The 25,813-nt window shown below is 36.7% G+C and overlaps 1 protein-coding gene and 1 long non-coding RNA gene across 48 annotated transcripts in view; one reads left to right on the top strand and one right to left on the bottom strand.

Annotated features, from left to right (window-relative positions):
- The window catches only part of PEAK1 (pseudopodium enriched atypical kinase 1), a 313,738-nt gene that overhangs the window by 183,558 nt on the left and 104,367 nt on the right, over positions 1–25,813 (bottom strand). For 5 of the 46 annotated variants that reach the window (XM_063716046.1, XM_054531163.2, XM_063716055.1 and 2 more), the window contains one exon: positions 7,441–7,557. The gene's annotated coding sequence lies outside the window, so the exon portion shown is untranslated. 46 annotated transcript variants of the gene reach the window in all.
- LOC129050160 (uncharacterized) overlaps positions 21,831–25,813 on the top strand; it is a 74,173-nt gene continuing 70,190 nt past the window's right edge. For both annotated transcript variants that reach the window (XR_008513690.2, XR_008513689.1), the window contains exon 1: positions 21,831–22,076. This is a non-coding gene — a long non-coding RNA (uncharacterized LOC129050160). The remainder of the gene's footprint in view (positions 22,077–25,813) is intronic.

Below are 25,813 nucleotides of genomic sequence, written 5' to 3' on the forward strand. Positions count from 1 at the left end.
GCCTCCCAGGCTCAAGCGATTCTCCTGCCTCAGCTTCCCGAGTAGCTGGGATTACAGGAGCCTTGCATCACGCCCAGCTAATTTTGTTTTGAGACAGAGTCTCACTCTGTCGCCCAGGCTGGAGTGCAGTCCACAATCTTGGCTCACTACAGCCTCCATTTCCTGGGTTCAAGCGATTCTCCTACCTCAGCCTCCAGAGCAGCTGGGATTACAGGTGCCCAGCACCATGCCTGGCTAATTTTTGTATTTTTAGTAGAGATGGGGTTTCCTCATGTTGGCTGGTCTCAAACTCCTGACCTCAAGTGATACACCCGCTTCAGCCTCCCAAAGTGCTGGGATTACAGGCATAAGCCACCTTGCCCAGCTTTTCTTCTTTTTTTTTTTTTTTTTTTCCGTTCAGTTGCCCAGACTGGCAGACTGGAGGGCAGTGGTGTGATCATGGATCACTGCAGCCTCCACCTCAAGGCTCAAGCAATCCTCCCATCTCAGCCTCTCTGGTAGCTGGGACTACAGGTGCATATTACCATGTCTGACTAATTCTTTTCTATTCTTTTTGTAGAGATGGGGTTTTGCCTTGTTACCCAGGCTGGATAACTGCTCTTTATGACATAAAATCTACTGTTTGCAGTAAAGACAGAAAGCATTCACCCTAATACCTTATAGTTAGAAGACTACAGAATCAGTCAGAAGAAGATCAAGTCAGAAACATAAGCAGCACAAATAAATCAGCCACCCCAAACTGAAGAATCTCTAAATGTAGGTCTGTATCATTTTTATTTTAAGCATTTAACTATACAGCCATATAAGACAATAACAAAGGCATATTTTCTATACCAAGGAACAAGATGATTAGGAAACAGATATATGCTAACAAGCACAGAATCACTTTGAAGTGTAACAGTCAATGCATGGGGTTGTATGATGGCTTGTCCTTGACTTTGTAAATGCCAATTCCCTGCCTTCAGATTTGCAGACAGTAAAACGTGAGATACAAAGCTGAATGTTAATTTTCAACATAACACTGATATGTCAGAAAGTATGCATAATTCTCATTCTCACATAATACCTGTCATTTTAAAACACGCCTACTGATATGAACCAACATTCGTGAATGAAAGGTTAAAAAATGCTTTTGAGCTGTCATATTCAAGCAAATTGACAGATATGAATGCACAGACACACTAGTCTTCGATTATGAAATCTCCTCACACATAAACACTATAATAAAATAAATTTATTTAAGAGAAAAGTGACTGATAATGTTGCAAGCATGCTAAAGAGAATAACATCAACCATAAAAGAAACTGGCGGCCCACCAATATGATGCTGACAACCACATTATGCTCGTGTGCTATAGATGATCACTTAAGTGCTGTCAATGTCACTTGTACTCCTTCAATATTCCATTTTATGAAAAACCTTCTGACTTAAGGAATATGGAATCATCCATCTGATCTAAAACAGCAAACTGTTTTCATCTTGTATGCATTTATTTTTCACTAAAAAAGAGAGTTATGGCCAGGCGCGGTGGCTCACGCCTGTAATCCCAGCACTTTGGGAGGCTAAGGCAAGTGGACCACGAGGTCAGGAGATCGAGACCATCCTGGCTAACACGGTGAAACCCTGTCTCTACTAAAAATACAAAAAATTAGCCCGGCATGTTGGCAGGCGCCTGTAGTCCCAGCTACTTGGGAGGCTGAGGCAGGAGAATGGCATGAACCCAGGAGGCAGAGCTTGCAGTGAGCTGAGATTGTGCCACTGCACTCCAGCCTGGGCAACAGAGCAAGACTCCGTCTCAAAAAAAAAAAAGAGTTATATATTTCTTGTGATCACAATTTCAAGTAAAATTAGGACTAATGCTTACACTGTACAAATATAAGGGTTATTTATAAAAGAGTAGCAGATTTTCTACACATGCACACACACACAATGATTCTTGTTATCTGTGGTAGTTATGGTCTATTAAATTGCCACAAACACTGAGTTAGTGAACACTGAACCACTGCTTCTAGGGGAAATGGGAAAGAGGGTTAGGTTTCTAGGAGCCTCTGGTCACAACATTTTCATCAGCCAGCCAACACATAACCTTGTTTTATCTGTATATCTGTTTAAAGACACCTTACTTAATATATATTTACTCATTAACACTGAAATCATGGCTGAAAGCATAACTCATGATTGAGAGAAGCTTACCTAACATACATATTTCTTGCATAGATATATCACAGCTTTCTTGCACTTAGGAATATTACACAGCACTTTGGCACAACACTGGGGGCCATTTGCTTAAAAAAGCAAAATTACCAAAAAAAAAAGCACAGAAAATGTGAAAAATGTGGCATTAAGTAGACTGCAAAAGGGATGCTTGTTTACAGTATAAGAACCGAAACAAGAAGGCAGAGTATCAAGAGTATCACCTTGTCCAACTACAGCTAAGAATTTGCACATCAGGTGACTCAAATTTTTTTACCACGCTGAGCATGCCTGCAAATTATTACAAAAGCACCTAAGTACTGATTTAGGGATTACAAATAAATTTTAGGAAGTAGGCCAATTTGGAAATACGCAATTAGTGAATAATAAGGATTAACTTATGTATGTATACGAATGCTTACTTATATATAGTCTTATATATATGAACTTGTGACATATGACATACTTAGCAGGAAAGGCAAGTTACAGAACTCCCTAGTGTGAGATTCTCTTATGATCCAGTTCTATATCTCCACTTGGCACAATGAATACTCTACCTGAATGACCTACCAGCACTTCAAACTTAAAATACTAAGCTCATCATATGCCCTTATTCCAAACCAGTCTTCTGCTGTATTACTCTAATCCTGGCATCATCATATCTATTCAAGTCATTCTATGACTATCTCCCTTCTCCACATCCTCGCCAGGCACCAAATCATGTTGATTCTTCCCCTGAAATATCTCTTAAACTTATCTCCCCCTGCCTAAAACCACTATTGTTATCATCAAATGCCTTTCTAATTACTTGAACCATTGGCACAGTTTACTGCCTTCCCTCTTTATCCCATACTCCAAAAATGTTACCGCCACTGTTCTCTTTTAAAAACCCAAACCTAATTATATTCTTCATTTCCTGGTACCTATGTAATAAGCACCAAATTTTTTGATATATATGTCCATTGATGATTTGGCACCAAGCCATCTTTTTAGAATCATACTGACACTTATACCTGATAATCACTATATTCCAGCCACAGTAATCTATTTCCCCTTCTTTGAATATGCTATGCTTTAAAAAATCCTTTATACATGTTAGTCCTCCCACTAGAAATGCTCTTTCCATTCTCTACTTGACCTTAAAGCTTCTGCCAGTGCTACCTCCTCTTTGAAGCCCCTCCAACGCTGGCCACGTTAGTCACTGTCTTCCATGTGCTTCCACAGTATTTTCACACACTTTTATTATAGAATTACTTAAACATAGTTATAATTACTAAGAGAGAAAGTGCAAGAATGTAAAAGGTTAGCTAAATATTGATTTCTATTATAACTAGGTGATGCGGATTTGTTATGTTATTCTCTAGTCTAGTGTATGCTAAATTTCCATTATAAGGAAGTAAAAAATATAGAGACAGAAAATATTTGTCTACAATTAATTGAAACTCTGATTTATGTATGACTTTAAAAAACAGGGCATTACTTTATTTCCCCCCACACAAAATGTCCAGAGGTAGGTAGTCTAGGATTAGTACAGAGGCTGAAGGGGGCATCAAGTCCAAGGCTATTTCTACCTTTTTGCTAAGTGTGTTGATTTGTTGCTTCAAAGCTGTTTGCTGTAGATATAAGCATTACCTCTGTATTCATGGCAGGAAAAAGGACAGTGCCAGTCACACATTTACCCCCAAAACAGGAGAAACAAAAGCATTTTTCCAGTGCCCTCAGCAAACTTGGCCTATATCACACTGTCCATATCTGCTGGGTAAGACAACAGTGTCTTGATGGCCTGATCTCTTTAAAAGCTGAGACTGGCTTTGTACTTTAGCAACCAATCCAGTACCTAGAACACAGTACCTAGAACACAATGTGTCTACTGAATGTACGAGTCTAATAAAGGAAACTACAGTAAATATATAACAGAAGAACTCTGCTTTTATAATTTTCTTTTAAATAATATAAAAGGTATTTTAAAAATTATAAGTACTATGCAAATAAAGATTTGTATAGCAGTTTGACATCTACGATTATGAAATAATATACCATTTTACTGCTCTCTGTAGAGATTCAGATAGAACATTAACAAGTTATCAAGAGGTCTGAATTTTTGTCTAGGCAAAACATTCAGTCTTCCTGAACCTTGGTTTACCTAAAAGATAATGCTTATTTATTTCTCAGGGTTGTTCTGAGAATAAAGTAAATATAACAATATGAATGCACATTGAAATGTGTAAAATGCGATAAACACATGCATTATAAACACAACAGCCCTTTTAGGTCCTGAAAGGAAATTTGCAGTCTTATGTAGTATGCATAGAGCATCTGGCATACCAATAATATGAATTAAAAATTAAACACTATCAATACCTAGTATAGATGCTGGACATTATAATATGTATGGTTAGATGAGTTTTTGAACTTGATCTTTTTTCTTTCATTGCTGTAGGGAACTAAACTAACCGTAACTGATATTTATACCTCATTAAGGAAAAAATGCTTTATAACATAAATCTGGTTTCTCATTGCAATGATATGGTATATACAATTTAAAAAGGAGAATATGAAAAACAAAATAAATGGGTTAATAAAGAACAGTTGACATCAAATCTCAATTCATCAATTAATATTTACTACCAATGGATGAATGGCACTGAAGTAGGTCAAGGTCCTAAAGTACTTCTAAATTAAATCAAGTAATAAATAAACAGTAGAAGCACTGAATATTAGTTTTCCTTTGGCTTTAATAACCTTGACTAAGCTTATAAAAAGTACCACTCAGGGTGACCTTATGGCTCATATATATGCACAGGCCACAGTGGTAGTCAGAACTAGTTCTATAAATGATAACATGATGGCCCGTTCTCTTGAGTTTTTACTAAGCTGTGTAGGTCTTCATTTATAAGAGTGTTATATTAAAATGAGCATGGCATATACAACATAAAACAGTTGCCAATACTAAGGAAGAGAAAAAAAGACATTTTAAAACAAAAAAAAATCCTTATAGACTATTACAGTGAGAACTGATCTTCACTTTTACTAGATTTGGGGACTACAGGTGCTTTGAAGAACATGGTCTTTTCTCAAGTCTTTTAAATTAACTCTCACTTCTCAAATATTCAACTATCTCAACCTTATTAATAAAGCCTCATCATACTCTGATTCATTTAAGCAGAAACTCTTTTCCATGTAGGTTACCATGGAATTACTTAATACTGAAAACTGATTCATCTTAATGCAAAACACTACCTCAAGACTGTAGGCCAGTAAATTCCAACACAGTATTACATAATGCACCACCAACTGAAAAATTCCAAACAGTGGATCAGACTTCTTATCTTATAGTTGTGGAACATCTATTTCAACAAGAAGTAAAACATGTCCAAATAGTAAGAATGAGCTTATGTTTTACAGCTATATCCACCCAGTTTCAACTACCTAGATTTTTGTTTATAAACGAGGGGAGAAAGAATGTTTCTCTTCCTGTTTTATCTGCTCACATAGCTTCATCAGCTAAAGCTTCAACGTGAATATTTCTTCTACAAAGAAAATTTGGGGTACCTGGAATAAGCAAGAAATGATTTGTCAATGTGCTGATGTTTCTAAAATTAAAAGTTGTAAGTGGTATTTTAATATAAAGAGCTATTTCAAATATTTAACTTTGTAGATGGAAAAGGAAGTATATTAATTTAAAGATTCACTGCTGTTTAAAATATTCCCCTTATTTTCTTTCAATAAAAACTAAAAAGAGGAGGGGAAAGGCACCAAGAGAGCAAACTGACAGTGAAAATGAGTCACTACGAAATAAAGAGGTAAGGATGCCTTATCTTCTTTGGCTCATGAATTACCCTTACCTAAAATGGTAAAGGAGATTTGATTATATGAATATCGAATTATTACATATGCCCTGAAATTATGTACATCTAATATGTATCAATAAAAATAAATAAATGGGACCAGGCACGGTGGCTCACGCCAGTAATCCCAGCACTTTGGGAGGCCAAGGCGGGCAGATCACTTGAGGTGAGAAGTTCGAGACCAGCCTGGCCAACACGGTGAAACCCCATCTCTACTAAAAATATAAAAAACTAGCCAGGTGTGGTGGCACATGCCTGTAATCCCAGCTACTCAGGAGGCTGAGGCAGGAGAATTGCTTGAACTCAGGAGGAGGAGGTTGAAGTGAGCCAAGATCATGCCACTGCACTCCAGCCTGGGCGACAGAGTGAGACTCTGTCTCAAAAAATAAATAAATAAAATAAAATAAATGACAAATTAAAAAAAAGTAAAATGCAGGTATCTAAATCTAAAAATTGAAATAAAACAAAATAAAATGGTAGAGGACGAGTTTATCCTAGGACAGATTATTAACTATGATCTAGGATTGTTCTTAGGAGGTCTCATGTTTAAAGAGGCCCATATTTTTCTTTTAAAACTGAAAAATTAAGAAAATATTAAAAATGAAGAAAGGGATATAGGGAGAGAACGAGACAAAGGAGGGACGAGCACACACACAGAACTTCGGCCCAAAGCACCAAGTACTACATCATAGAGAATGCCCCAGGAGATCAATCACTGTCACATTATGCCATCAGAGATCAAAATTCCCGTTAGTCTAAAATGACCAAAATTGGACTTAATCAGAAGTAATCAGCTGTAAAATATGCAGATCTGAAAGGTTCAGACTATGCTCCACTGTCATTCCCAGTTAGGATATCAAATTGAATTTGGAAGAGTTTAGATGATTTGTATTTGCTAAAATTAGGTCTCAGGATACACAGAGAATGTGAAATGCTCCCTGAAGCAGCTGACTTGATATATGCTCTGAGGAAGTACTACTGCCATTCACAGAAAAAAGCATATGCTTCATAGCAGCTACTTTAAAATCAATGTTTTCACTGCCTCTGATAGTAACAGAAGTAAAATATTTGTATTTCAAACTCACTCCAAGCTGAAAATTAAAAAAATGAATCTTCTTATAAACTTGTGTTGGCAAAGTATACGCTACTAACACCTGTGACTGCCTCTTCCCCAAAGCATGTGTCACTTCAGCTGACATAACAGCTTGTCCTCCTTGGAAGAATTCAATCACCTTATCAATAGCGCTGGTCAAGCAGATGAAAATATTTCTCATGGGGCAATTTATCTTAGTGTAATAAGATGTTTCTAAAACTCTTTAAAATCTGTAAGCATGTGAAATCTGGTGAAACCCCGTCTCTACTAAAAATACAAAAATTAGCTGGGCATGGTGGCACGCACCTGTAATCCTAGCTACTCAGGAGGCTGAGGCAGGAGAATCACTTGAATCCGGGAGGCAGAGGTTGCAGTGAGCCGAGATGGTGCCACTGCACTTCAGCCTGGCAACAGAGTGAGACTCTGTCTCCAAAAAAAAAAGAAAGAATGTCACAGTATTTTAGGTCAAGTCACAGCAAATAATCTGCCCTCTGATCTTTATCGTTAATGAAAAAAAAATGTCCTATAGCTTCTTTTGTTTGGTATCCTTAATTTCAACTTTGAGGAGACCCAACAACTATCTCTTATCACATTTCCTATCTAGCCTCAAATTGCTGGATGAAACATAATAAATTAAATGGTGCTTTAAAGATTATCCTTTCTAAAACTCTTAATTCACAGAGTCCACGTGCCTTGAGATGTCAAGGATCATAGGTTAGGGGTAGGAAAATAGTATACTTGGATTTATTCTATAAATTCTATTACGTAATTTTCTTTTCCTCATCTCTGGCAGGTTCTCCTAAGTTAATGTACAAAGTCAAGTTCCTTCTACACCTCCAAAAAACTGTCCCTCCTCTATGTTTCCTTAGCGTTACCAGGGCCTAGTGGTAGCTAAACTTCCACTCCATCAAGCAGCACCTAAGGAGAGGTGCCTAGGTGGGGAGAAGGTCAACTGGCACTACCATATACCCTCTTGTGGGTACAAAGTGGTGCTAGTTGGCCCTCTGCCCTCTAATCCCTGTGAGACCCAGCTGGATGCTAAACTTTCACTCTCACACTTGGCAATGCAACAGGCCAACAAAAAGCAATAACTACCAAATCTCACCCAATATAAAGTTTCCAAGGTTATTTATAAGATTCTTACAATAATTCTTTCTACAATCTCTTTCTTCTAGAATTGACTTTTTATCATCAGTATTTCCCTTTAATAGCTTGAATTTTCTTCAAGGTACTGGAGATATTTCGTTGATCAGATGTATTCTTAATGAATGTCTCCTCTTACCCACTCAACTCACAATGGCTTTAAAAATTAATTTTAAAAATAATTTCAAACAGAAAAGTTCAAGAATAGTTTTTTCCCCAATTTGAAAGTTGCTGACATTATGTCCCATCATCCCTAATAACTTGTTTATAATTCCTCTAAAAATATTCTCCCACATAACCATAATACGACCATCAAAATCAACAAATTAACAATGACACATTACTAGCCTGTGAAGTTTCACCAATTATTCCACTAATGTCTTTTGTAGCAAAGGCATCCAATAGGGTATTACCAGATGTATTTAATTGTCAAGTTTGTCTAGTCTCTTTAAATCTGGAATAGTTCTAAAGTTTTTCCTTGACTTTCATAATCTTTATAAATTTGAATGTTACACGCTGGGTATGTTGTAGAAAGTCTCTCAACTTGGAATTCTCTTTTCTTCAAAATTAGATTTCAGTTATGCATATTTGAAAGAAGTGTCATAGAAATGCTGCTGTGTTCCTCACTGCATCCTATCAGCTAGGAATCATGGAATTAGAAAGATCACTGATTACAACAATTGGCAAATGGTGATCTTTCCAATTCCATTATTCCTTTTCTTCTCCCCACTAATTTATTAGATCACTGTGGTCTCATGCGTTCCTATTTTATTCAAAGAGCTATGATTTGATAGTATGACTATTTAGTCTGATGCTCAAACTGTTCAAGAATTGGCCAGTGAGTGTCCCTTCAAGGTGGCTTCTGCATCTTTTAGATATAATCCCCTCATTCTTCGAGTTCTACTTTACTTTCTGGTACAGGGAGATGTGTCCAGCACATCTTGTCTTATGCTTTCCCTGTCCCAGCCCTAGAATCAGTCATTGTCCAAGAAACCCTAGCACCTACACCTTCCTGGGCCCTGTCTTAAAACTTTTAGACTGAATTATTCAGGAAGGAAGGTCAGTAGTACGAAAGACAAAGGGCTAATTTGTTTAGAATGAATAACTGCACTGATTTCTGCTGTAGCTGAAGAGGTCTGTTTTCCCAATGGTCTCATCTGCCTTGAACAGCAAGGTTGACTACAGGATGTTTGAGGAAGAGAGGAGTACTGCTAGTAGGCAGGCTTCCTCCAACAGATAATTGCCAAAGTAAGAAAACCCTTGCTTTTGAGGGGTGGAATATTCTGGTTTCATTTTATTCCCAAGAAAGGTATCTATTCCTTTTCATTCTTTTTTTTTTTTAAATACAACTTTTATTTTAGAACAGGTTTAGATGTATAGACAAATTGTGAAGATAGTACATAGAGTTCCCATGTATCCTACACCCAGTTTCTCCAATTACGAACATTTTACATTAGTATGATACCTTTGTCACAATTACTGAAACAATATAAATACATTATTAACTAAAGTCCATATTTTATTCAGGTATCTTCAGTTTTTCCTTAATGTCCTTTTTCTGTTTCAGGGTCCTATCTAGGGCATCACATTACATTTATTCTCCTTAGGCTAGTCTTGGTTGTGACAGTTTCTTAGACCTTCCTTGTTTTTGATGAGTGTATTCGTTTCCTGTGGCTGTTATAACAAATTACCATAAATTTGATGGCTTAAAAAAACAGCCATCATTTATTTTTTATTTTTATTTATTTATTTATTTTGAGATGGAGTCTCCCTCTGTCACCCAGGCTGGAGTGCAGTGGTGCAAGCTCGGCTCACTGCAACCTCCGCCTTCCAGGTTCAAGTGATTCTCCTGTCTCAGCCTCCCGAGTAGCTGGGATTACAGGTGTGCGCCACCATGCCCAGCTAATTTTTGTATTTTTTAGTAGAGATGGGGTTTTGCCATGTTGTCCAGGCTGGTCTTGAACTGCTGACCTCAGGTGATCAGAAATTTATTTATTTTTATATGGTTCTAGAGACGAGAAATCAAAGAATCAAGTAATTAGCAGGGCTGCACTCTCTTAGAAGTCTCTAGGGAAGAATGATTCCTTGACTCTTCTAACTTCTAGTGGCTGTAGGGATCCCTTTGCTTGTGGCTATATCATTCTAATCTCTGCCTGACTTCACATGGCTTTCTCCTCTGCCTGTTATCTTCTGTGTCTTATAAGGACATCCCTCATTGGATTTAGAGCCCAATAGATAATCCAGATGATCATCATATCAAAATCCTTAATGTAAAGACATCTGCAGAGGCACTTTTTACAAATAAGATGACATTCACAAGTTCTAGAGGTTAGGATGTGGACATAATCTTTTAGGGGAGCGGGGATCATCATTCAACCCATCATTATGACCTTGACAGTTCTGAGGATTACTGGTCATATGTTTTGCAAAACTGTGATTTATTTGATTTCTCATTAGACTGGGATAATGTGTTTTGGGAAGAAAAACCACACAGGTAAAGTGTCATTTTCATCATATCATATCAAGGATACATGACATCTCTGTTGATGCTGACCCTGATCATCGGGCTTGAGGTACAATTTATCAGGTTTCTCTATTGTAATGTTACCCTTTCTGTACTGCACTCATTGAAGAAAAGTCACTATGAACAGCCTAATGTAAGGAGTGGAGAGTTATGCCCCACTCCACTGAGGGTGGAATGTCTAAGTAAATCATTTGGAATTCTTTTGCATGGGAGATTTATCTATTCCCTCCCAAGGTCAACATCAACCATTTGTTTATATCAGTAAGGATTCATAGATATTTACTTTATACATTGGATTATGATCCAACAATACTTTTATTTTGCTGCTCAAACTGTTCCAGCTTTGGTCATTGAAGAACTTTCAGTTGGCTCCTGTGTCCCCTTGACATACTCCTATCATTGTGTCTTGTTTTGTTTTTTTTTTTTTTTTGAGTACTTTCTTATTTTCTGTCACTACAGAGGCTCCATACATCTTGTATATTTCCTACCCCGGGGCTAGAATCAGCCACTTCTCCAAGGAATCCTGATTCCTAACATTGGATAACCCTGACTCCTACTCCCCAAGATCTGAGGACTAGGTATGATAATTGCTACTGGAGTTCCATTGCTTCTAGTACACACTGATTTAGTGTACACTGTAAGTATGTACACTAACCTGTGCATATACATATATCTATAAATATTTCCATGTGCAACCATCTGTATCTATATATTAAGCTAAATGAGTTCATACCAATGTCTCCAACTTGAATCCATTACCACATGGATCATTTTAGCCTCTCATTGCTTACCTGTAACCAACACTACAACAGTGAAAAACCTGGCTTCTAACAACTGCCACCCATTTTCTTAATTGTTCAATTCCAGTATACAGGCATGGTAGTTTCAACATTATTAATCCATACCTTGTTCCCCATGGGACAGAACTTTATCAATAGAGTGCAGGGCTTATGCATAGTTCCTTTAGCTTAAAGTAAGTACAGTAAGACTAAACAGTCATACAGATGCCACTCATTTTCAAAGTTACTTAGATTAGCAACTTGTTTCTTCACTCCCTTCAGTGAGATTACTGGATACATTTATAATACATTTAGACTCTTTTGCCACATTTTGCATTCCATCCTGGAAACTCTGACCTCCTAAATGAGTTTTCAAAAATTTGTACGCATTGAGATCCACTCTTCCTGCTATAAAATTCTCTGGGTTTTGGCAAATGCTTAATATCTTATATTCATCATCACAGTATCATACTTATCACCCTAAAAAAGTCCTGGTTTCTCACCTATTCAACCTTCCCATCAACTCCTTGCTCCCCTGAGTCCCTGGCAACCATTGATCTTTTTACCAACTCTCTAATTTTGCCTTTGCCAGAATGTCATATAACTGGACTCATAGAGCATTTTCAGGCTGATCTCTTTAACTTGGCAATGTGCATTTTTAAGATTCATCCATGTCTTTTCATGATTTCATAGCTCATTTCTTTTTAGTACTGATTAATATTTCGCTATATGAATGTACCACAGTTTATCCATTTACCTACTAAAGGACATCTTGGATGCTTCTAGTTTTGGTAATTATAAATAAAGCTCCTATAAACATTTGTGTATAGGTCTTGTGTGAACAGAAGTTTTCAAATTAGTTGGGTAAACACCTAAGAGCATAACTGCTGATTTGCATGGTATGATCATGTTTAGTTTTGTAAGAAACTGCCACCAAAGTGGCTGTAACATTTTACATTCTCACCAGCAACGAATGAGAGTTCCTGTTACTCCTGTTACTCCACATCCTCACCAGAATTTGGTCAGTGTTTTGAATTTCAGCCAATTGGTGAGTAGTGGTACCACATTATTATTTTAATTTGCAATTCCCTAATGACACACAATGTTGACCATCTTTTTAAGTGCTAATTTTGCCACCTGCTTATCTTCCTTGATGGGATGTCTCTTCAGATCTTCTGCCCATTTTTAAATTGGGTTATTTTCTTATTGTTGAGTCTTAAGAGTTCTTTGTATATTTTGGATCCAAGTGTTATATATGTGTTTTACAAATATTTTCTCCCCATTTATAGTTTGTCTTTCCATTCTTTTAATAGAGTATTTCAAAGAAGTTTTAAATTTTAACTAAGTCACAATTTATCAATATTTTTCTTTCATGTATCATACTGATGTTGTATTTTAAAATTTATCACCAAACCCAGTATCATATATGTTTTCCTCAATAAGTTTTATGTGGTATATTTAGGTCTATGCTCCATTTTGAGTTAATTATTGCATAAATTATAAGGTCTGTGTCTAGGTTCAGTTTTGGATATGGACATCCAATTGTTCCAGCACCATTTATTGAAAATGTCATCTTTTGTTAAAAATCAGTTGACTATATTCGTGTGAATTTATCTTAGACTCTCCATTCTGTTCTATTAATCTATGTGTCTATTCTTTCACCAACACCATAGTATCTTGATTACCATGGCCTTATAGTAAGCCAGGTAGTGTGAGTACTACAACTTTGCCAATTTTCTTCAATATTCCATTGACTATACTAGGTCTTTGGCTTTCCTTATAAGCTTTAGAATCAGTTTGTTGACATCTACAAAATAGCTTGCTGGGATTTTGATTTGGGACTGTGTCAAGTCTATAGATCAAATTGGAAAGAATTGACATCACAACAATATTATTTCAATCCATGAACACAGACTCTCTCCATTTCTTTAGATCTCGTTTGATTAATGCATTGTAGTTTTCCACCTATAGATATTTGTATGTGTATTTTTTATCAGTGCCTTATAGTTTTCTAACTGTAGCTCCTGTATACATTTTTTTTTCTTTTTTGAGATGGAGTCTTGCTCTGTCACCCAGGCTGGAGTGCAGTGGCGTGATCTCGGCTCACTGCAAGCTCTGCCTCCCGGGTTCACGCCATCTCCTGCCTCAGCCTCCCGAGTAGCTGGGACTACAGGCGCCCGCCACCACGTCCGGCTAATTTTTTTGTATTTTTAGTAGAGATGGCGTTTCACCGTGTTAGCCAGGATGGTCTCGATCTCCTGACCTTGTGATCCGCCGCCTCAGCCTCCCAAAGGGCTGGGATTACAGGCATGAGCCACCGCACCTGGCCGATCCTGTATACATTTTCTTAGATTTATACCTAAATATTTCATCTTTGGGAGTGCTATTGTAAATGGTACTTCCTGAGATTAAAAAGTTTTAGAACAACTTTCATATACAAATCACCTAGCCTACTTGGGCTTGAGGTTTCCTATCTGTACAATGTGGATCATTCCTGCATGCACTACTGTAAAGGGCACAAAGATGAAGTACAGCCTGGGCAACAGAGTGAGACCTCATCTCTACAAAAGGTAAACAAAATTAGTCAGGCATCTTTGTGTGTGCCTGTAGTCCCAGCTCCTCGGGAAGCTGAGGTGGGAGGATCTCTTGAGCCCAGGAGGTCGAGGCAATAGTGAGTTGAGATTGCGCCACTGCACTCCAGCCTGGACAAAAGAGCAAGACCTGTTTCAAAAAAAGAAAGGAAGGAAGGAAGGAAGGAAGAAAGGAAGGAAGGGAGGGAGGGAGGGAGGGAGGAAGGCAGGGAGAGACGGAGGGATAATATAACAATATATGGAAAAATTATGAATAAATTAGAAATGACTAAACAAATATAATGGCCATTAAATCCACTGCCCTCCATATAACAACAAGGAAACAAAAGACCAGAGAAATTAAGTCATTTGATAAAATTTTATTAGGGGCGTGGAACAACTGAAAGTCCACATAGCAGCTAAAGGATATTAAGGGAACAAAATTGGCCAGAGGTGAAGATCTATAAAGAGGGGTGGAAAGGTATTTAGAGAACCAGAGCTCAGACTGAATTATATATGTAATGAGGAGCCACTAAAAGTTCCTGACCAGGACAAAAGAAGAGATAATTACTATGGAGTTTCTGGAAATTAATCTGACTGGTGGATAGGGTGGAATAAAATAAAGAATGAGTAGGACACGGGGAGAACAGTACAGTCTCCGTGCTATAGTTATCTCTCATTATCTGTGGGGGATTGGTTCCAGGACCCCTGTGAACACTAAAATCTGCAGATGATAAAGTCCCTTATATAAAATGGTACAGTATTTTATATAACCTGTGCACATCTTCCCATATACTTTAAATCATCTCTGGATTACTTGCTATGTAAATAGTTGTGATACTGTATTTTTATTTGTGTTATTTTTATTATTGTGTTGCTATTTTTTATTTTCAAATATTTTTAATCTGTGGTTTGTTGAATCCACAGATATGAAACCCACAGACATGTAAGGCTGACTATTAGGTTACTGCAGAACCAACTGTGGCTTTTGCCATTACTTTTAATAATAGATTAGGGTCTTGGCAAGAATTTCAGAACATGAAAGGTACTTAGACGTATAACACCCAAATTTTATATACACTGTAGGTTATTCTTACTAGCAAAGATTAGTACATATGGCACAACCCATTTTGCTCTCCTTGTAATGGCAGTTAACATGCATTTTTGCTTAGTCGTTTCTCTTTTTGGTCCTGAATTTTTAAAAGTATATTAAGAAAGATGATGGAGGAAGACTCATTAGTGAGGAAGAGTTTAAAGGACTAAGAGTCAGGAAGAGTTTAAAGGACTAAGAGTTTAAAGGACTCAGTAAGACCTCTTAAACAATTCAAGTTCTAAACCCTCCTTTGGACATAACTATGGAAATTCTGAGAACACTTTTGTCCTTTCACTTTTATAACACTTGCATTGTTTTTCAGAAATTATTTGGTTTACCTGCATACACGATTTCCTGGATAAGGCAACTAGAAAAAGGCTGATAGTAGATGCAGGATACTTTCCTATGCCAATCAGAATTAAAGTGTATTTCTAGTTCCAGAGAAAGAATAGTTATAATCACTTAAAATCGCAGGAAATGGCCATGTGATAAAATTTGGCATTTACGTTTTGAACTGCCTAATCATTCCTTTTATAGACTGGCTGAAGGTTATTTTGTCTTTGGCATTTTCTTATGTCTCAGCTGCTTTCCTCTGTCATCCAGGGCTCAGTTTCAAGGTTGAAATACACTATGATAATCACAGTCAACCAAAGGCATCCCAATTCCAGACTCTCCATAACTTCATGCTTTTCCCATCAATTTTACTTCAGTTAAAAGGCCAGTTAAAGGAAGAATGTATGAATAAATCTCAGCTTACAAGTGCTATTGCCAACATTACCTCACAGAATAAGGCTTTTTATTAAATTTGCTGTCTTTCCACTATATTATACATTAGAAAGATGGCATGTACATAAACATCTTTCAAAATTAAATGACTCCTCTTTAGAAAGCTGAACCTTCTGAATTAAAGGTTCCATATGTTTTACCTAAATTATTGCCCATAAGACTATGTCAAATATTTCTATTACTTCATATTTCTTCAATCACTTCTCTCTTAAAGCCAATGAAGAAAAATAGCAAATGGAAACATAAATTATTTTTATTATTAAACCATAAGTAACCTTCATGCATTTTTCAACTAGAGATTCACGACAGAAACCATGACTAACAGCAAGCCAAGTCCCAGGTTCTGATGCTTACTGTATCTGACATTAAGCGTACCATAGCTTATTTGGACCTTAGCTTCTTTATGGGTAAAATGAGGGAACTGGACACAATGTTTGGTTAAACCGTCTTAAGTAAGCATCAACAACTGAAACTTTTAAACTTCTAATGCTGACATTTCCACAAAGAACATAGAGTCCTTTTGAAAACATTACTGGAATAAAAGATCTACAGAGTGACAGTAGATAACAAAGGAAAGAGAAGTGTAATCAATTGATAGATACAAACATTTGGGTTAATAAAATTTTAGAATCATCACAAAAGCCTTCCCTTAGCTTCCTTACTAACCAGCTTTCTTTTGCCTTCTCTTAACAATCAGTTTATTTATAAAAACCACTCCTCTTCAGGAGGTCTTATGCTAACTACCTCCTCTAGGTTTCCACTGTATACAATTTCCTCTCTATCAAGGCATTTCAACAAGACTATAAACTCTTTCCTTATTTGTGCTTGTAAGCTGGATCATATAGAGTAAATTGGATTATGCATTTTAGCTTTTGCATGTACTTCCCCTTCTCAACAGAAGGGATACAATTTGGAAAGGATCTGGCAAATAGTCCAAGTACTGGAAAAGAGAACCCTGCTCTCTTTGATCCTGCTCTCAAATTTTGAGTATATAGGATGGGGTATTTACCTGGTAAACTCTGAAGAGGAAGACTCAGTGGGAAGGAATCAACAAGACCTCTTCAACAATTCAAGTTTAAATCCTCCTTTAGACTTAACTATGGAAATTCTGAGAATACTTTTGTCCTTTATTTAGTTACAGGCTTCATAATACTTAGTGTTAGGAATATACTAGCTGCTTAACAAGTGTTGAAAACAGAATAAATAAAAGGTTAAAAATTTAAGAATTAACACGGCACAATTGAGCTTTTCAGGTATACTAACAGATATTCAACACAATAAATATTTTAAAGGCTATTTTAATATAAGCTTTCATCTAATAAGCAGTTTGAAGTACTAGAAAGAGCACAGGCATTATCAGACACATCTATGTGACTTAATCTCTCTGAGCTTCCTTCCATGTCCTCATTCGTAAAACTGGAACCAACTTAAGTTTACAGAGTTGCTATAAAGATTTAAGCTAATGGACAGGAAGCATCTATTAGTCCATGCCCATGTAGGCGTTTGAAATATATATGGCAATATTATGTGACTTATTCCTCAGTATAACTTCAGGCTTAGTAGAGATAAAACCTTTTCCTCCGTGCTTTACTTTCAACATACCCCTCATTTGTATTTCAGTCCCTTCTGATCACATTCCACTTAATAAATTTCAGTTATGTATGCTTCTCCCAAATGTCAGCTTCATTACGAGTTCTATTAGGAGGAAAGCTTTCCATACTTTAACAGTAGAGAAAAATCAGTTTTGATATTTCATTGCTTTTCTGAAGTCCTAGAACAGTAATAATATTTATGACACTGAGCACTGAGGTTTACGAAGCAGTAAATAGCTTTTGTGGCTGATTAAGCATCTCTGTTTCACTTCGCATACTCTGGTACCACAGGCATTACCCCTTAATTAAATGCTTGCTTATGTTGCACAAGGACTTTTCTTGGTCCTGTACCTTTCAACAAATGTTACAATGAGGGAGAAGAAAAAACAAGCTAAATTATTGAGATGCTGTGGATACTAAAACTTCTGCTCAAAGCTGGGTCAACAAGATGACATCATGCAAAAATTTCACTGTATACAATACAAAATCAAAGCCAAAAAAAATCCAAAAAAAGCAGTACTTTGGAAAGATTCTATTTGAAATGCCTGCATTTCAGGAGTACGAGTAAAACCACAAACATCAGGTAAAAGGAGAAGAATATTCCTTTTCCAATGTTTGCTGCATATAAAATAATTAGTATAAAGTCATTTTATAATTTTCTTTGATATTAATACTTTAACACCTGAGTGGCAAAAGATCAGAAAGGAACAAGTTTGTGTCATTACCAAAGATGAATATGTCTTTTCTCATTTATGGAGGTTTTATCCCAGAGTAAGATAAAGGAAAAGTAAAAAGAGAAATCTTAGAAACCCCTGACAAATTATGCTTAGGACTTTGAAGTTCATAGAAAGTTTGGCAGCCACCATTGCTTTTGACTCTCCTAATTGAGGCAAGTAGTAAATCTGTATTCTGCACAGACAGAAGGAATGACATATAAGGCTGCCACAAGTTTTATAATTAATGACAGAATGTGCATTTTCCATTCTGTCAAGGGAAAAAAAAAAAAACACCTTTACAGCTTCCAGAAAATCAATAGTCTACACGTGGTGGTTGCAAAATGTTGAATACATTGCATTTCTAAAATTAAACAGCTGATCACAGATTGAAAATGATAGTAATATGCAAATGTAATGGTATAATAAAGTGAAGGAAGTGGTCACACATTACATAAATAATCACCTATTCCAGTTTCCTTCAACTATCCTCTGTCCCCACCCTTTATTTAATCCACCAAAAAAGCCTAAATAGCTTTTTAGATCTGTGAGATAAACACCAAGTAGTATTTCAGTCTCACAACTAATTTGTCATTGCATATTTTTTATTTGCCATAAAAAAGTATTAACTTGTTTTATATACAATCACCTTTATTATTTATACTAATAGAAAAGGACATAGTGGTGAGTAATCCAAAACATTCAAACAATCAAAACTTTAAATATTCAAACAGGACAATAAAAGAACTTTAAGTCATGACATATGAGGAACTGTGGCTATTCTTCCTGGAGAAAAACTGTTTAGGGAGAACATGGTAGCTGTCTTCTCATACCTGAGTTGTCATTTCACAAACAGTGCTAAGAACCCAAACTAGTGGACTAAATTTGTAAGGAGATAGGTTTCAGCTCACTACATGGAAGGAAGACAATCTCTTATGTATGGGTGGTAGAGAACATTCAGAAACCAACTGACATTGAACAGAGGTGGCTGGACTAAAACTCAGTAACTCTAAAGCCTCTTTGAATGCTTGAGCCTATGACTTTGTGATATATGTTTAAACTTATGGCCAAATCTGGATGTTTTTCAGGAATTCATGAAGTCATACAAAAGTTTGAACTAATAGGTTTAAGTCTGGGGTCCCTGAGTCACTCCTTTTACAAGTCTCTTATGTTCCTAGCTTGGTCATAGCACTGTTTAAGCGAACTTAAATTACTCAGAACTTTTCTGAACAAAGTAAACAACTGCTTTCTCTGCAGGTTTCATATCAAAGCACAAAAAATAAACCACGACTAAAAATTGGAGAACAAATGGCTTGGGCTGTAAAAAAGGTTTTGAGCAAAAGAACCTAGGATGCTGACAAGAGCCACATTTAAGTAGTTTGCACCATGAAGTCCAAACAGGACAGGAGTCTAATGAGATGAGTGAAACGACCAGTTGCATACAAGTGAAGGTTTCTAGAAGGGCACATGCAGAAAAGCTACTTTTAGATGGGAGCTACAACCAATGTTGAAAATTAAATGCAACTATGTGCTTGTCAGCTTGCTCCACTATATAAGTTTATGCAAAAGACATGGAAAGTAAAACATACAACAAAGGAATCTGACCTAGACCTGGCTTGGGGATAACCTGAAGAAGGGTTGAGATCTGAAGGATGAAATCTAACTGATAAATGTTTCGGACAGGGGAATACCACATGCAAAGGTTCTGAGATGAGAAGGAGCATGGTATGTTTAAAGAACTAAACAAACAAACAAAAACCCAATGAGGCTTGAGAAGTAGGTAGATAGGAACAAATCTATGCAGGACATTTTAGGTATTAGTTTACAGCCTAAGATCATTAGGTAACCAGAGAACATTTTTTAAACACAGGGCCATAATGATCAGATCTGTAGTTTGAAAAATCACTGGATACTGGTTAAAGAATAGATTTCACAAGTTATTAAAGTAGGTGCAGACAGACCATTTAAATAGGTTATTATGATGGTAGCCTAGAACAAAGTGGTGGTAATGAAGACGGAAGTAGATGAATTCAAGAGGCATCTCCCATATGATAACTGCCAGAGTTATTATGCAATAACAGAGGCTGGGTAGAGGAATTCTTGACAGGGATAGGTTGAGAATTCAGAAGTTTTCTGAATGACCAGCTCTAAGTCTTAATTAAGGCCTAAAAGGCATCGAGAGTAGTAAGAATTTCAGGGTTGAAGGAATGTTCGGAAATAAATGAGGACATAGAAAAGTAAAGGCAGGCCGGGTGCAGTGGCTCACGCCTGTAATCCCAACACTTTGTGAGGCAGAGGCGGGCGGATCACTTGAGGTCAGGAGTTCAAGTCTAGCCTGGCCAACATGGCGAAACCCCGTCTCTACTAAAAATACAAAAAATAGGCGTGCTGGCGGGCGCCTGTAATCCTAGCTACTCGGGAGGCTGAGGCAGGGAGAATAGCTTGAACCCAAGAGGGGGAGGTTGCAGCAAGCGAAGATTGCACCACTGCACTCTAGCCTGGGAAACACAGCGAGATTCCAACCCCCGCACCCCCCACAAAAAAAAAAAAAAGAAAAAGAAAACTAAAGGCAGAAGTTGTTAAATGTTTGGAATGAGATAAGGTGTGTGTCTGGTGGGGGGCACTGTGTAATGAGGACAGTGCCATAAGGCGGAGCTGGATAGCCAGGCAGGTTCAGATCCTGAAGGGCTTTCACAGGAGAAAAAATTTGAACTTTACACTAGAGACTACGCAGAGCCAATATACAATTTTACTGAAGAGAAAAACAAGATTTTAAAGTGCCTTTAGAAAGACTGCCTAGTTAGTAGTGTGGGGAGGGATGAATACTGGGAGTAGGGATACTAGGTATGAAGAGTTGTAGGAACCATGTGAGACAAATTTATGACAGTCATAATTAGTGCAGGAGTAAAGGAAAAAAAGAAAATGGACCAAAAAATTTTTACAACGTAGGAAAAACAGGGCGTGGGGAGTTAGAGAAAATAAAGGGACTAGTACTACTCCTGGGTGTCTGTTCTGAAACTAGGTAAATAGTGAAACTTTTTGCTGACACAGAGAATACAATAAAAGAAATAGATTACAGTAACGGATGACAGGTAACTGCGACCAACTAAGTGACACATATTACTGTATTCCATTTTTAATTATAGTTACTCATGTAATTATCTTATTCTGTACATCATTATTAAACCTGGGTTCAGAGAGTACGGAGCCAATACTGACTGATAAGAGTTTCTTTCTTTGTGCTCCATTTTATGGAGGCTTACACATGGTAGGTCTTCAACAAGTATTTTATAAATAAACAAATAACAATTCTGCCAACCAAATAAATAACTGAATTGGCTAAGACTATGTGTGGGGCTACAATTACAGAAAAACCAGGTAAAAACAATTTAAACACACAGGATTTTATTTTAAGCAATCAGCAGTCTGGGGCTGGGCAGACCAGGAATGGTTCGACTGCAGGTCATCAATGACATCACAAAACAAGGTCCTTCTATCCATCTGCTGTGCATTCCCTCGAATTTGTTTTCATACTCATGATGAACCTCCAGGCATGAGTTCCATATTCCTGGCAGGAAGAAGGCTGAAGGCCTAAAAATATCTCCCATAAGGTTTTGATTTTTGATTATGGAAAGAAAGCTCTCCCCAATGGACTCCTACTTACATGTCCCTGGCCAGCACTGTGTCACAGGGCCAACCCTAGCTGAAAGATGTCTAAACAGAGGAGGAAGAGAAGGACAAGGTAGGTAGAAACGGATAATCAATGAGCCAAAATACATTTAACATGGCAGAATTTATATTTGGCTTATCAGAAGCCTTTTAAAATAAAAGGAAAAACCAGAAGTAGAAATAGAATATTAAGCAAAAACAAAATAACATGTAGATTTTGGTTTCTTACACTATTCTCTAATAAAAGGAAGGCTCTTTGGCAAAAATGGCTATTTCTAGGGCTATCACAGGAAATACACAAGATAAACCTGGGGCATTTTGTAGTGTCAGAAAATTTTTTAAATGCTTAAACACACACAAAATCTTGTTGACATGGGTATGTCAAAGGGGCGCAGGAGGCAACTGAAAGAACTTCCAATGGTTAAAGCTGAAACAATATGAGCAATAAAATAAAGTAATACTGGATTAAAATCCAAAGTATAAAATAAGTCTTCAAGTTCATACCAATATAAATAATTGAGTAAGTAAATAAATGAGGAAGAATAAACAAATTTCCTAGGCAGAATAATCAAATACTTTATTCACTTCTTCTAAGAAGTGCAGCCTAACATAGGCTGTGCATAAAGACTTCCTTTTATTTTATTTATTTATTTGTTTATTTTGAGATGGAGTTTCACTCTTGTTGCCCAGGCTGGAGTGCAATGGCGCGAACTTGGCTCACCTCCACCTCCACCTCCTGGGTTCAAGCGATTCTCCTGCCTCAGCCTCCCGAGTAGCTGGGATTACAGGCATGCGCCACCACGCCCCAGCTAATATGTATGTGTGTGTGTGTGTGTGTGTGTGTGTGTGTGTGTATATTTTTTTAGTACAGACGGGATTTCTCCATGTTGGTCAGGCTGGTCTCGAACTCCTGACCTCAGATTATCCACCCACCTCAGCTTCCCAAAGTGCTGGGATTACAGGTGTGAGCCACTGTGCCCGGCCAAGACTTCCTTTTAAAGAGTAGTATATGGAAAGAGGGGAAAAGAATAACTTTACAATGGAGAAACCTGGCAAACACTACCTCAGCCAGTGATCAAGGTTAAGATCAACAGTGATAAGTCATGCTGACAGTATATACCCTTGATATGATGTGATGAGAATGGTACTTTATTTCTGTGGTCTTCCTTTCAAAACTTGTGTCACTGATGTATTTTAAAACTTTTGTTTAAAGCATTACAGTATTTTTCTGTGACCATCAAGTAATATGAGGGTTTGTGTTATAAGAGTTAAAGCATATGCTATCATTGTATTCTTTAAGAACCTTATTTTGATAAAATGTAAATTTGTTGAACCCTGCCACATTTAGTATCCCCACCCTCAAATCCTGTTCCAATGAAAAAATTAAAACCTGATACGAAAAAAAAAAATTTTCAGTTAACCTATTTTGTGTCTGTAGGCTAACCTCAACCCTGCAACATAACCCATTAAGATGAATTTTCTTTTTTTTTAAGACAGAGTTTCTCTCTGTCGCCCAGGCTGGAGTGCAATGGTGCAATTTCAGCTCACTGCAACCTCTGCCTCCTGGGTTCAAGTGATTCTCCTGCCTCAGCCTCCTGAGTAGCTGGGATTACAGGCACACACCACCATGCCCAGCTAATTTTTGTATTTTTAGTAGAGGCAGGGTTTCACCATGCTGGTCAGGGTGGTCTCGAACTCCTGACTTCATGATCCACCCACCTCAGCCTCCCAAAGTGCTGAGATTACAGATGTGAGCCACTGCGCCCTGCCTAAAATGAATTTTCTAGATGATTGAATAACAGTAGTCCTTTGATAGGAGATAATGACTTGGTTTATGGCCTTAATATACTACTTAATTACTTAAGATGTTTATTAATAGAATGATAAATGTACAGAGTAACCTATAAGCATGACATACTTTTGCTTTCAGTAGTTTCATGTAAAGAAAAAAACTTGAAAATAGTAATACCTGAGGACCCATGGGAATAATAGACACTGGGGAGGTAGGGTGTGGAGTGGGAGCAAGAGCTGAAAAACTACCTACTGGGACTCTGCTCACCACCTGGGTGACAGCATCATCCGTACCCTAAACCTCAACATCACACAGTATACCCAGCTAACAAACCCGCCCATGTGTTCCCTGAATCTAAAATAAAAATCGAAATAATTTTTTTTAAAAAGAAAAGACAATAGTATTACCCATGGGACAAAATTTGTACTAATAGCAAGAATCATTTTGTGTCTCATTTAGAAACAATTTGACTTTTGTTCCAGTGTTTAAACTTTGACAAAAATGGTTTTGAATAGGTCTTTATAACCTGATGCCATAAATACAAGATTCTCTGATACTTTCACTTAATATGTCAATATTGGGCCTAAAACAGTATTCTGTAAAGCTTAAATTGGTATTAACTATGATCATCTTGATGTCTATGATAGATAATAAACAAGGTCATACATACCTTACTAAACAACTTTGGTTTTTCACCAACATTTTATTCTTTAAAAGATTTAGACTAACAGAATTATTTAGCATTTCGAGTCATGTGCTTTATTTAGCAAGTGAGTAAAAATATTGGAATATTTAAGTATTTGCATAAAAAATCAAATGGTAGTGTTTTGTAATCTCTATTGTATTTCCTATTAGGGTTTTATATATTACTTTCCCATTGTTCCTGAATTTGTTATCCTATATATAAACAGAAACATGGATGAGTAAAAAAAATAAAAGTAAAAATAAAAATAAAATAAAAAATAAAAAAATAAAAATCAACAACTATATATATTATATATGTACAGGAAAAAAACCCATGAGTCTAATCATGAGAAAAACATTGGACAAATCACAAAAGAGGGACATTCTACAATATCCCTCACCAGTACTCCTCTAAATTGTCAAGAACATAAAAAATAAAGAATATCAAAGAAATCATCACAGCCAAGAGAAGAATAAGAAGACCTGAAAACTAAATATAAGTGTGGTATCCTAGATGGGATCCTGGAACAGAAAAATGATATAGGTAAAAACTAAGGAAATTTTAATAAACTATGAACTTTAGCTAATAATATCAATATTGGTTTATTTATTGTAACAAATGCACCATAAGATGTTAATAAATATGATAGGGTATGTGTGTATTGGGGGGAGGGCATATGGAAACTCTTGTACCATCTTCTCAATTTTTTTATAAATCTAAAACTGCTCTTAAAAAGCCTGTTTAAAAAATTCAATAGCTAACTGTAATGCCACCACAGTATTAACACTGTGAGATATATTTTATCAGTTTCGTTTTTCTCTATGTGCATGTGTATTCACATACCCAATAGGTTTAGTTTTTCTATTTTAGTCAAATGATAAATACATGTTCACCATAGAAAAATTAGAAAATAGAGACTTTTAAAACTTCTGTAATGCCATCACCCACAAATAAATATGATTGCCATTTTGACATACAGCCTTCCAGCTGTATATGTATATATCTATTTTTCTATGTACTATTCCTTCATCACCCATTTCCTAATTCTTACATAAACATACTTAGATTTTATCACAAAGTTATTTTCTCTGGAAAATTCTCCCTGGTTCCCAAAGCAGGTTAAGTCTCTCTAATAGGCACTTACATAGCTCCTGTACTGCTCTTTCCTAGTGCTTATAACATTTGTAATCAAATGGTCAATTGAGAAATTAATCATCACTAATGCCTGTCTTCCCACAAAAATGTAAGCTTCATATATTATTCATCGTAGTTTCCCCACCATGGTGCCTTAAACACAGCAAGTATTCAATGAATAACAGCTGACTAACTGAAT

This window comes from Pongo abelii, chromosome 16, assembly GCF_028885655.2.
Source record: "Pongo abelii isolate AG06213 chromosome 16, NHGRI_mPonAbe1-v2.0_pri, whole genome shotgun sequence".
Taxonomy (NCBI): Eukaryota; Metazoa; Chordata; class Mammalia; order Primates; family Hominidae; genus Pongo; species Pongo abelii.